The sequence below is a fragment of the Camponotus floridanus genome, unplaced genomic scaffold, assembly GCF_003227725.1.
Source record: "Camponotus floridanus strain SB8 unplaced genomic scaffold, Cflo_v7.5 scaffold170, whole genome shotgun sequence".
In the NCBI taxonomy this organism is placed as follows: domain Eukaryota; kingdom Metazoa; phylum Arthropoda; class Insecta; order Hymenoptera; family Formicidae; genus Camponotus; species Camponotus floridanus.
In genome coordinates this window covers 122,186-134,595 of record NW_020229293.1, presented here as the reverse complement: position 1 = coordinate 134,595, position 12,410 = coordinate 122,186, and the positions used below count along the sequence as shown (strand labels likewise).

Here is a 12,410-nt window from a genome sequence, read left to right as displayed (position 1 = left end):
ACACACACACACACCACACACACACACCACACACACACACACACACACACACACACACACACACACACACACACACACACACACATATGACAATTATTTGGCATTATTCCCGATAAATAAAAATACAGCATATAATAACATAATGATAATTAAACAAAAATAAATTATGACGATAGTACAAAGCATATACAGATGACAGAATACAGATAGTGAGTTTAAATGGGAAGAACTTATTTTTCAATAATTTATTTGTCAATAAATTTCTCTCATTGCATAATTTTATTATATTACATAAAATTTTGTTTCTACTGCCAACTTGAATATTGAATTTAGAATAGATAATATTGCCTATCTATTACGTAGAATAATCACATTTTATAGATTCATAACCAATACATTCCCAACCATATTCAATCAATCATAGTATTATATTGTAATGAGAATATTCAGACAGTTCATACTTCTATAGTTAAAGATATGAATTATGAATTTATAGCAACACTCCATAATATAGTAGAACTCCGATAACTTTGGGAATATAGAGAATTATTAGAACATGTATACTGTAAGGGCTATGTGAATTTAAACAATATTTAAAAGTATCCCATGTAATATATGTTACATGATTATGTAACATACTGGAACAAATTTTCAAGTAATGCGGGTGAAGACTCGAATTCGATTCTCAATTCAACCATTCGTATTTCATATTTTTTTCTAGTATACAAATATTGTATCTTTTAGCGATTATTTGTTGATTAAAAACAATGCCATATACAGATAAATCACGTGCCTCTACCACGGATAAATGATTGTTACAAGTATGTGCATTTATGCTGGGTTTGTGCCATTCTTTTGTTTATTATTTGGAAAATGATAGCTTTATAACTACAAGACATTTATATTTCTTACAGTGTATCCCGATTGGCTAACGATGATTCTTAAAATGAATCGAGAGGATATTTTGCGATTATTTATTTTTACTGCAAGCCATTGAATTTTGTTATATGAAAGACTTATTTCAGTATGTTATCTGCTACTATCCAATGATCCATTTTTGAAATTGTTTATGCATCTGCATAAGATTTTCATGTAAGATTATGGTTATGATGTAAAGAAATAAGTGTAACATTGCATAATGGTGTCAATATATTATATTATTGCCTAATCAATCAAAAATGACTCAATAATGTATTCACGAGAAATTGTTAGACTGATGTAACTTTGGAATCATTTGGGATCATTTCTTATTGATCAAAGTATTTTGAACTATTATTATATATTTATGGAAATGTTATGATTATTTTATTACATCATACACCATCATCTAAGTCACCTATTATAATATAAAAGTTATACATTAGAAAGCACGATATCTCAGTATCAGCTCATTTGGAGGGAAATCAAAGTTATCAGAGTTAAACTAGAAAGATTCTACTATTAAATGGTCAAATGTATCAAGAATTTATCAATCCTTTGTGCTTTTCTAATTGGTCTTGAACTTGACACTTTTGGTGCCAATATTAGAAACTTAGAAATGAAAAATAAAATAAATCAAAATAAATAAATAAAATAAAATCTTATGTAATTTAAATAAAATTATAGAGACAAGCATTGTTCATAAATAAATTGTATTTGTTTAAATTCATTATCTGTTCATCTATCGTCAACTATTGTCGTGATTTGTTTTGGTTTAATTATTATTATTAATTGTATAAAAATATGTGCCATATTTTTATTATGAGTCATGTTGTTTTGTCATAAATATGCATAATATATATATATATATATATATATATATATATATTTATATATATATATATTATATATATATATTATATATATATATATATATATGTATTAAAATTTAATTAATTTATATAATAATTTTATTATGATATATATATATATATATATATATATATATATATATAATATTAAAACTATTATATAAAAATCAACAAAATATAAAATTACTTTATTAAAAAATATTTTTTAATCCTGAATATTTTATTTTGATATATTATAATATTCGATAAAATATTTATATTTTAATTTTTATGTACAATTTCTATTTTATATATTTCCAAAATTTTGTACGAGAGGAACAATTGATACGTCGGTAAAAATGTCAATTCTATATAAATATAAATATAATATTATTTTTTTATAGATGCAAATAAAAATGTAGAATGTGTATATGTGTATATATACACACGTACACTTAAAAAATTAATAATACATAAATAAAACAAACAATTTATGTAGCAGCATGAATACAACAAACATTACGCGAAAATCTGTAAAGTGCAAAGGGTTAAACGACTCGATACATTTTGATAATTCGATCATTATTATTATCATCCTTATCGTTTATCATTTGTTATAGTTAACAGAGCTTGTGTTTACTGCGTATTTCATAATTCTTACTGAATGGACTATGTTTTAATTTCGATTATTTGAACGGCTTTTTTTTTTAAATCCTTGTCTTTTTCCCACAAACATAACTGTGATATAGTTTGAACATAAAAACAATATTTTAATGTAATTATAGAAACATTAGATTTTAAAGTAATCGACGTAAGAAAGTGATGTGTATCGAAATAAATATACAAATGCTAATTATACATAAATGGAATCAATGGAATCAATACCAAGAAAGGAAGTGTATGTATAATATATACACATGTATATTATAAATATATTCTCTATATAATAGCGATTGTAATAATTTCTAGGAAAAAATATGGCATTATGTAAAATAAAAAGATATATTGTGTAAAACACCTCGTACTAACTTTTACCTTAGCCTTAAGAAGTGTAAGTTATAATAATTAAAAATAAGAATATTGAAATCAGTTTGTCAGTATTGAAGTCAGTTTTTATTTTAGGAGCTTAAATTACAGACTACCTAATGCAGGAGTACAGCACATTAGCTTTATTCTCTCATCTAATCTATTATGGAATATATAAATTAATATTTCTCTCTTCTTCTTGATTATTATTACAAAACTTTCCGTACATATTATAGAGCTATTATCTTGTATTATAGCTATGTCTAACACATTTAAACACAACGTTCATAGAAGTGTTACGACTATTTTATTACATCATATACGCACTGTCCTCTGATAATAAATTATTAATATACCGGAGAAAACTCAATCATCAATATAATTACATAGATTAAACGTTAAATATAACAAAGATAGATACATAGATTAAACGTTAAATTAGAAACAAAAATTAAAAGGTTTATATTGGATTAGATTAAAATTGATCGCAACATTTCTTTATCGAATTTATTAGATCAAATGTACAGTTTTGTTACCAGATTAAACAAATGATAAAACAAATAATATTGTTTTCTCTATTCAAAGCTTACAACTAACAAGTACATGTTTTAATTCTTTCGATTAATACCAAGACTTTTTAACGTAATAAATTATTCCCTTAATTCGCAAACTGATCTGACGCTTCTAAAGTTCTATTGTAATGTCGAAAATCGAACATTTTTTAAATAAGTTAATTATGATTCATATGATATCAATACTAAAAAAATTTTAAACTAAAATATCTTTAAAAGATTAAGAATTAAAATTATATTGAAATTATAAAAGCTTTGAGTCTATAGCGCTTTTAGGATTCGTATAATAGTATAAAATAATTGCATATATGTATAAAAACTTGTGTATGTGTGTGTGTGTGTGTGTGTGTAAAAAACCTGATAAATTTGAAAAATTTAAATTATAAATTATCTGAAAACGTTACAGCTTTTCTTGCACACATTTTTTTACTAGTATAATATTTTACCATTTACGTAATACTTACGCTAAACTATGAAATTATATAATGTATATTTTATGATATAATTTTGTAAAATTTAATTTTATCTAGTTTTCCTTTTTATCTATTTTTATTGTATTTATAAAATATTTTGCACATTGAAGACCATAAATCTACAATTAGAGCTAATAAATTAAGATACAAACGGCGATGGATTATTGCTTATAAGGAGAGGGTAAAAATATGGGGAAAATACAAATTTTTATTTGCTATAAAATGCATTTTAAAAATAATTAATTAAATATATCAAACAGAAAGTTGATTTAATCATATATTAGCATTTTATTGCGATTATTAACTGATAAGACACATATTAGTCTGGTTTTATATTATTTTGAATTTCAAAGTTTCATAACATGCTTATTATGATATCGCTTGTCGAACGTTGGCATTTCTCGGTAATAGTATCTCAGAACGGCAAGAGAGAGAGAGAGAAAGAGAGAATTAATATAGATATATTTCCAATATTAATAATAATTTATAGTAATAAAGAGTTAATTATAATCTTAATTATTATTAAAGAACTAAATTGTGATAAGCTGACATCATAATATACGAGGTGAGTTATAACAAGGCAGGGTATTTAACCGCTTTTAAAAAAATAAAATGTGTACATTAGATATGTCGAGGACAATTCAAATAATCTTAACATATATACATAACCAACATAGCATTTTTCTTTAGAGATGATCATTTTTCTCAAAATTGTTATCTTTATAAAGATACCTAGTAGAGGAAAAAGATTTTAATTTCACATGTGCGTGTATTATTATATTATCTTAGAAATGAATTTAAATTTAACTTAAAATCAGAAATTTTTTATCAAATTATATCAATGTGATTAAATTTAATCAAATTAAATTAATATTATATATTGCATTTACTAAAATAATATGTACTAAAAAATTATGATTATTTTATCTTAAGGTTAGATTTCTTTAACAAAAGATAATATTTAAAATATTATGTAATATTTTTTATATATTATCTCTTTTTCATACACAATAGTAGCAGTAATTAAAAAAAATTTATCACTATAGCTATATAATATAAAAATTTGGGTGAAATACATAATGTGTTAAATCATGATAAATTTAAAAACTGATTACCTAAAAACGATATATTTCATTTATTCACATTTTTACTGGAATATTTTATCATTTATGGAATATAAAAAAAATGTTATTATATAATTATATAATAAATATTATTCTATATAATATTTATTACACAACGTATTGCCAAATTCATGTCAGTTGAATACTTCTTTCGAAACCTATCTTTTAATCTACTTATATAATAAGAAAGTATATTAATTTTAGATATTTAATATATAAAAAGGGTTTACAATATTTAATCAATAAATTAAGAGGCAATGAATTGCTTGCGTATAAGGAAGAGAAAGTATGAAATACAATTTCTTGATTGCTCTAAAATGATTTTTCAAAAATAATTACTTTCGAAATCAAATATATGCGGCGATTAATTTAGTTAAATATTGTGTTTGTTGACTAATAGTTGACTTTAGTTAAATATTGTGTTTGTTGACTAATAAAACGCTTATTAAACCTGATTACTATGATTCTGAAAGTAATTTTGGTAAATGTTTACTTTAAGTTACACAGCTCGAAAGATTTTTATTTTCAAATATATTGTAGAGGATACATTCCTAAGTAACATCATTTGAATTTTGTAAAGGTTCCTCTTCGTACCTGAGATATGCGATTTTAAAATTTTATACTTATTTTTATCATCTTTACGTTACATTCTAAATATGATTATAAAAAAAACTTACAAAGATAAAAAAAAAATACGCCAAGTATATAAAAAATATTTTACCTTGTATGCATGTTTAATAAAAAAATTCTTTAAAAATAATTTACAGTAATTTCCCTTAAAAAATCATTTTTCTAAAAAACAAAAGCTTAACAAATAATTTTCATCAAAAAATATTAAAAAATAAAATATCAAAACTAAATATAAAATCAATATTATAATTACTATTAGCCAAGTACTTAAGAGCAATTTGTAAATTTGATATAATATTTGCCATGATATATCAATTTTATACTGTAGAAATATTATACATAAATTCTTCCTAAGAATTTAAAACGCGTTTTATATTTATTCAGAGAAAAATTGATGTTTAAAATATTTAATGAAAATTAGGATTCTTTTAATTCTTAAAACTTATATAATGTATATAATTAAAAAAAAATTTTACGCAAGTTTTAAATCGTAATCTTTAAAATAAGTATAAAAGTAATTTATGAATACCTGGCACGCCCGGATCATCATAATCAAATACAGATTAAATATTTAATTACATAACGTCCAATATTTTACATTTTATTGAGATATATTTGTTTATGATGTAAACAATCCAGGCACGCCAAGTTTTCATAACTTACTTTGATTTAAAGACTGTGATTTAAAATTTGCATAAAGCTCCCTTTCTAAATTATATACATTATATAAAAATGTTTTAAGAAAGAAAAGAAACCTAATTTTCATTAAATATATTAAACATCAATTTTCTCTGAATAAATATAAAATGCGTTTTAATTTCTTAGGGAGAATTTATGTATAATATTTCTAGAGAATAAAATTAATATTATAGCAAATATTATATCAAATTTACAAATTGCTCTTAAGTACTTGGCTAATAGTAAATTATTGGTTTCATATATAGTTTTGATATTTTATTTTTTAATATTTTTTTATGAAAATTATTTGTTGAGGTTTTGTTTTTCAGAAAAATGATTTTTTGAGGGAAAATTACTGTAAATTATTTTTAAGGAATTTTTTTATTATACATGCACAAAGTAGAATAATTTTTATGTACTTGGTGTGTTTTTTTTTACTTTTGTAAGGTTTTTTTTTAGAGGTTTTTTTATTCCAACCCACATATGCTACATTATTTTCGTATGTGATTACTACTAGTGAGTCAATAGATTGTATATTTCATGAAAAATGATTATAAATAACAGCATTCGCAACCTTTGAAAATTTATAAATAATTGCATTTAATATGTATAATAATTTACAAAATGCGTTGTAAAAATTCAAAAACTATATCTTTGACAACCAAATAACTCATTATCGCCAACGGTCATATCACGTTGTAAAACACCAGTTCTCGTCCGATCACTGAAGTTAAGCAACGTTGGGCATGGTCAGTACTTAGATGGGTGACCGCTTGGGAACACCATGTACTGTTGGCACCATCTTTTCTTTTTGCTAATTTAAATATTATCAATGTTGAGATAATTTTTTTATTCCAACCCTTATATGCTATATTATTTTCTTAAGTGATTACTATTGACTCAATAGATTATATAGAGTATAGACTCAATAGAGTATATACATTTCGTGAAAAAAATGGTGATAAATAACAGCATTCGCAGAGTTTGAAAATTTATAAATCCCTCTAAAAAAACCTTACAAAGACAAAAAAAATAGTTAAAGTAGATAAAAAATATTTCACCTTGTATGCATGTTTAATAAAAAAATTCCGTTATTATTTCTTGATAGATTCCCAGAATATTAAGATCAATTGATATAGATAGAAAAAAATTTGAAAAGAAATTTGAAAAGAAACAAGTGGCATGGCATTCCTAAAAGTGTTAAGTTGTAGTCTAATATTCATTATCGCGGCGGCTCTTTTTATTATTGAATATATGTCCATATCGAAACTCGACATATTATATCCGCAACATTATAACATCAACTTTGTACTAAATATCAGATGTCTTTCATGGCGAATACAATGTCAGCATTTATATTCCTTATGAAACGTAAAATATATACGTTTACACAGAAAATCTAACTATAACTCGAGTTAGGGTAACAAACGATGCACAAATATCTAAAGAAAATGAAGAAGAAGCTTTCGCCCATAGCACTGATGAATTTATCTATAACAATGAAACATGTATAACTATTATTTCTTTCCCGTACAATTTATCGTTAGGATTTTACACTCTGAATATGAAATTTATGGGACTTTTATCTGAAAATGGAGGATTCAGAACTTACATGAATCAACAAAATAATAGAATGTGAGTTATTTTTAAAATGTTAAATATTTAGTTGCTCTAATTACATTAATTTCTTGTTTCAATTCTTTACAATAGAATTCGTGTTATCAAGGTATAGTCTTAATATATGTATATGTGTATGACTTAATCAGTTATTTAAACATATTTCTCTCTCTCTCTCTCTCTCTCTCTCTCTCTCTCTCTTAGTTTGTAAAAAATTGTCTGATAAATAATAAATTCAGAAAAAACATTTTTCACATTGCACAATTATAATATAAAATATATTACTACTATTCTTTAAACATTGTGTTAAGATGTATTTTTCCTTTTTCTCGTTTCTTCTTTCTTTTTTTCTATTTTTCTTTATAATTTCTAAGACTTCAGCAATAACTGAAAATTTTTGTTATTTAAAATAAAACTTTCTCATTTAATCGAATTTTTTTTCTGCATTCTTAGATCCATATTTGATTAATATTCTGCATATTGAAGAAGGAAATCCAGACTTCTTACCGGAAAACACGGGACCTTATCAATTTTAATAAATGGCGAAAAGTGGCAGAAATAATTGGTGAAATACCGCTGTACCAAAATCATCCTTATTGTCTTTCTGTGGAGTCTAAAATAAAACAATATATTAAAAATATTGGTCTTTTTGATCCTAATATGTCAGATGAAAGTAGACAATTATCTACGTAACGAAAGTTTAAAGATAGAGCCAAAGGGATGTGAAGCACCTGTACAATTTGTAAATGTTCTATATATTTAATTCGTTATAACTAATTATTCTCTTTTAATTCTTTTTTCAAATAATATTGTTCCCACAGCCGCGCAAATGGTCTGAGATAAACTTAACATCACCGTATACTAGATATACTAGATATCATAATTTGTGGAAGTGTCCAACGAAGGGAGATGGGAATGTCTTTTATCTTTCTCTTCACGGATTTATGGAAAAATCGCCAATCGCAAAAATTTCAAATATTAGAGACCACAACAGTCCACAACAGTTATGCAGTTTTTTAAGTATGCATCAATGCTTACTGCGATTTAACAATGATTACGACTGTAAACCTTTTCTCATGCATTGTAGAATCTTCTGAGATTGTATTTCCAGGATCATCTAGTCTGTCATCATATGAAAGTTCCAGTAGAATGCCAACGCAGTCACCTCCTGCACGACTTTGCAAATCTCTATCACCAAAAAAAAAGAAAAAGATCAAGTTCATTAGATAAATCGTTGCAACAAGTAAGATTTCAATATTAAATAAAACTTTTTCATTTAATCGAATGAGTTTCCGCATTAATATCATTAATTTAATATTGAAGTATCTTTATAATGCACATTAAATTTTTTTTCTATAATTACATATTTTTAAATATAAACATACTTTTAAATATAATAAAGTTATTATTTTTATTTAGCATTTGTCGAACATGATTTTGTTAATATTATTTTACAATGTATACAGGGTATACCATTTTAAAAAACGCATCTCGTTAATTTTTCAACAAAGCATTTTCAACAAAAATGTTTTAGACAAAAGTTGTATGGTTTTAAGAGGGACATAAGATGGTGTCATTATTTTGATCTCGAATGGTTACTTGAAGGTCACGTAAAGGTCATCTTCAATTTTTTAAATGGAACCGTCTAATTTTTATTGCATATTCTTGCAGCTCATCTCGAGAGCTTTCCAAAACACTATAATGAAATATTCTTCATTAAATACTTTCGGAGTTATGAGGCTTGAAGTAATTTCTTAATTTTACATAAACCGTAAAATATTTTGTAAAAAATTGATTTTTCGATTATCTTACCTTAATACTTTTATGCACAAAATAATGAGAGAAAGCGATTGGTGTAAAGAAAATACATAATTGTTTCGGAGAAAAAATATGTAATTTACAATTAACAGTTACATATATTTTCTCGAAATTAACTGTTTTTCGTAACTATTCAAGGTCAAATTAATGACATCATCTTATGTCCTTCTTGAAATCATACAATTTTTGTCCGAAACATTTTTGCTGAAAATGCTTCGTTGAAGAATTATTGAGGTGCGTTTTTAGAAATGGAACCATGTATATTAGATAATAATCTATTACATAGTATCAAATTCTTTCATAAACATATATATTAACTCTGCATCAAATTTATCAAAAATATTTTGATATTGCATTAAAGATAAATATCGCGCAGCGGCATCGCGATATTTATTAAATGTGATCATTGTATGTACATATATATGATAGAGAAAATCTAAGAAATTTATTTTCAATTATACAGGCAAGAAAACAGACATGCGCAATTCCTTCACCGAGAGTTGATACATCATTCTTTCACAATACTCAGGACGAGTATTTACACTTACAAGAGGACGATGTTGCCAGCTCAATACAATCTGTCTCCAATGACTCCTCTGACATCAAGGATTATTGATTAAAATTTCATCCGATATAGGTAAAATTTCATCCGAGATAGGTAAAATGTCATCTGAGATGGGTAAAATGTCATCCGAGATAGATATGATCAAGAATAAACTCAACGATATAGAAAACAAGATCGAATTATAGAATATTCTTAGTACAGTCATATAACTTTGAGAATCTTCTGGATTGATGCAAGAGTATAGATGATGCATTCTATCGTTAGCGAATTTGTAATCGCTTTGATAATATATCCGATGATTATCGTTTTGTATTTGCAAAATTTTCTTGAATCTTGAATGCCAGTACGTAATTATCAGCATAATTTTTTTTCTTAGGAAAAACGTCTGACTATACTTTTAATTTATCGATTATTTAATTCTTTTCTCTCTAAATTATACGCTATTAAGCTTTGTTTACATAATATTACACAGTTACGATTGGCTTTATTATACGTATATTTTATGTATGTTTGGGGAATTAAAATGCTATATTATATGTATGTTTGGGGAATTAAAATGAATATATGAGACACAATAATATGGACATATTTGTCATTATATTCGTAATATTATATTATTCATCCTTCTTGCGCAAATAATTAACACGCCAACTTAATAAACAACATTAGTAACAGCGAATCTCTTGTTCTATTATCATTAAAATTGATTTATACAACACTATTGATATTAATGAATTGTACCATCTACGCATGCTTAAACATAGTCAGATCGTGTCATCGAGCAAATTTATCTCTCACACGAAATCTTAAAATTAATGTAATATCCGACATCTTTTCCTAGAAAATTAGCCAGATGAACTGTCCTCAAATAAAAAATTTTTAATTTCGATGGCATAGTTTCTCTTTTCGTTTCATCTTGATTTTTAATAGACTTGCTCCGTTCGTTTATAAACATATCAATAAACCATCTTCGTCTTAATAACTGTCGTACGCAAATTTACTTATTTGTCACAAAAATTGCGCCTTAAATATGAGAATTTTTAAATATAAACATTTTTTTTTATCCGATTGATAAAAACATTTACAGAATCCATTATAAAAATTTACAGAATATGATTATCATTGCAATTCGGCGCGAGAAGCGATTAATTAATTAATTCTCCCTCACATTTTTTTTGATAATTTTAGAAAAATACGTCTTTTTTGGCGTGCTTCGTTCCCTTATTCCTCCATTTTTTCAAAATCTACATACATGCATTACATGCATATATATTTATATAACATTATAAATATATTCTCGATATGATAACAATTGTAACGATTTCTTAAAGTGTATACGACAATTTTTTGTAAAATAAAAAGATATATTGTATAAAATATTTTGTGATGATCTTATTCTTACGTGTGGAGAAATACTCGCCGTAAATAAAGACTAACTAGAATGTTGGAAACATATCAGTTTGTTATATGGAATTTGAATTATAAACTATTTGGGAATGGAAGGAATATAGCACATTTGGCTTTATTTTTTCCTTATTATTCTCACACATAATCGAGCGTTATGAAAAATGGAATGTTACATTATTATGCTAAGAAAAAGATGTCAAAATATGATACATTTTATGACGACAAAATGCGGTACAAGTCATGACGTCAAGAATTTGTGACATTAGACCCTCACTTTTACATCATAAAAACGTCAACTCGAGACGTTATGAATAGTCGGTAAATGATCAATTTGAAACATCAAAATGACGTGTGCTTGTTATATGGTATGTACTATAATTATGCATTTATTACTATGCTCTTAACCTTATAAAAAGATTGTTATATTATTTGCATAGTGTTTTAAAGTACAGCATATGTATGCTCACAACTTAATTAATTCTTCTATATTATACAAATAAATATATAAATTTAACTAAATAATTAGCAATATCGAGCCAACACTGATGTAAGACGTGAAACAATAAAAAACTACTTCTATAATCAACACTTTATTGATGATCAATCATACGTTTTGGACTTTTTTCGAGCCTTCTTCAGTGATATAAAGACAAATAGTTCGACATTACGTAACCATCTCAATCGCACGTCCGACATTCTCATTCCGTTGATTATCGGTTAAAAGTCGTTGG

General features: G+C 25.2%; 1 long non-coding RNA gene and 1 other non-coding gene across 2 annotated transcripts; both read left to right on the top strand.

Moving 5' to 3' along the window:
• Positions 1-6,950: 6,950 nt before the first annotated feature.
• LOC112637505 lies at positions 6,951-7,070 on the top strand. The gene has a single exon (XR_003122586.1). It is a non-coding gene; the product is annotated as a 5S ribosomal RNA (ribosomal RNA).
• Positions 7,071-8,575: 1,505 nt separating this feature from the next.
• Positions 8,576-10,346, top strand: LOC105253378. Its single transcript, XR_003122582.1, has 4 exons — positions 8,576-8,631; positions 8,711-8,909; positions 8,977-9,132; positions 10,171-10,346. It is a non-coding gene; the product is annotated as an uncharacterized LOC105253378 (long non-coding RNA).
• The last annotated feature ends 2,064 nt before the right edge of the window (positions 10,347-12,410 follow it).